Below are 2188 nucleotides of genomic sequence, written 5' to 3' on the forward strand. Positions count from 1 at the left end.
AAAGGGAAATCTACTCCAATTAGGATGAGCCCTCTGATACTTTGGAACCCACTTCCGTTAGGTTCCCTCACACCTTAGGAAACCACACCACCTATGTTTGGGTCCTCTCACACCAGAAAATCATGTCTTTCCACCCCCAGTCAGAAAGTCATCCCCCCAGAGTTGATTACCCCAAAGTTGACTGTACACTTTGAGAGTACTCTCATATAAGGGGGGGAACTTATAATATTACAGGCAGATCTCATCTCCACCCAAAATACATCTTCTCATATTACAAGAAGTTTATACTTCATGGTGTTTATGCCTCAATTCACTCATCGGTAAAATGGGAATAATAATGCTTCATAAGACTGTAAAAACCAAATGAGTTAACACATGCAAAGTGCTTAGTTAAGTATGCAATAATTAGTTGTGTTTTTACACTGAAAACCCCACCTTATTTAGTTTGTAGAGAACTCACAACCTAAGCCTCTCTATCCCCTCGGTAAATTTCCTCACACCTTGGGAACTCCCTCTCTAGCTGTTTACACTGAAAGTTCTTCGCATTGGGTAGCCATCAATGCCTGAGGCCTCCAACACAGGGCTTCCTTGTGCCCTGATAGCTGTTCACACAGTGACTACCCCTCCCAACACACAATAAGAAGGCCAGTCTCACACCCTAAGTGCTCATATAAGGTCCCACACATAAGCTGAAGACATCCCACACAACGAGGACAGGCCACTTCAGAAGGGCTGGCCACTGCACTCCCACTGACACCCCACCCCCAGCCCCTACGGGCAAGGGGCTCTTCAGGCCGAGTGACCGCAAAGCATTCCTGTGGCGTCTTCGGTTGAGGAACCCCTCCCATTCTTCCTGGGTGGCGTGGGGGGTGCATACCCTAGTGACCCTCCACCCCTCACCAAGTGTAGCAGCCCCGCTGCGCCTCCAGCAGGAAAGGAACCCGGCCTGGCTCCCGGCCAAAGGGCAGCAACACCTGTGGCACGTTAAGTTTGTTGGCCAGGGTTCCAAGCAAAACGAGAAGCAGCAACAGGAGGCGCTGCAAAGGCAAGCAGAACAGCCCGTCGCTTCGGGTCCCGGGTGATCCAACGGCCTTCATGGCAACTGCCAGCTCTCGGTTCCCGCTCAACTACAGCCGCGCCCTCAGCCCCAACGTCAGCCAATCCGCAGGCGTGACGTCAGCAGGAGGCGGGCCCTCGTTCTGCGGGGAATTATGGGAATGTTTTTATGAAGCGCTCCAGCAAGCCGTTATGGAAACTTTACTGCACAAACCCAGCTACCCACTTAAAGGGCTACTTTCTTAAATATTGAGTGGCAGATTTTTTTAATAGTAAAGAACAAGCAGAACAGTCTAAAAAAATAATCTCTCCCAGCTAAATCTCTCCTTCTGTTGCCTACTACGTGTTTGGTTCCTAGAGCAACGCCCCCCCCCCTTTTTTTGGGCAATAATTTCCAGTCAGCATCGGCCCGTACATATAAACGGAAAAAATTTTCCAGTCTCTAGTATAAACAGCTGGACTTTGTCAAGGAAGCTGTGTCATTTTTACTAGGACGTCAGTTTCACGTCCAGCCTCAAGGCCAGAGTGCAGGAAATGCCAGGCACTGGCGTCTCACAGGCAGCTTAGAAAGCTATCCACTCACGCTGCCTGTCTGTAAGCAAATACTCTGAGAGCACCTCTTGTTAAATTAACTTGTTTTCTCCAAATATCCAACAGAGTATCAGCTCGAAGGCTGTCTCAGGACGGTTTACTAAAACCACAAAGGTATAGGGGTATGTAATCTGTGTCATATATTGTTGAAGTTGTTTAGGGAGCAGAGCCTAATAAATCCAGATTTATAAGAAAGAATCAATACAGTTGTAAAGGAAATGTATAGCTCACCCTGAAGATGCCAGTGTTAAGTAACCTATAAAAGGTCTGGCACATAAATATTTCTAGTCTTCACATTTACCCTAACAATACATATTATCTTTATTTTACAGATAATGAAACTAAATGACTGACATCAGAACACACAACTAGGGATCTGAGAGCTGAGTTCTGACCCGAGTTTTGGTCACCTTCCAAAGTGTGTGCTCTATATCAAATCCTGTTGCTTCCACCCACAAAGGTCTGATTTTTACCCAAACTTCATAGCTCCTGTGTAGAAAGCCCATTTGGATTAGGAAATAAAAGCAAGCACCTCTGAGGG

This window comes from Balaenoptera musculus, chromosome 1 (genome assembly GCF_009873245.2).
Source record: "Balaenoptera musculus isolate JJ_BM4_2016_0621 chromosome 1, mBalMus1.pri.v3, whole genome shotgun sequence".
NCBI lineage: Eukaryota > Metazoa > Chordata > Mammalia > Artiodactyla > Balaenopteridae > Balaenoptera > Balaenoptera musculus.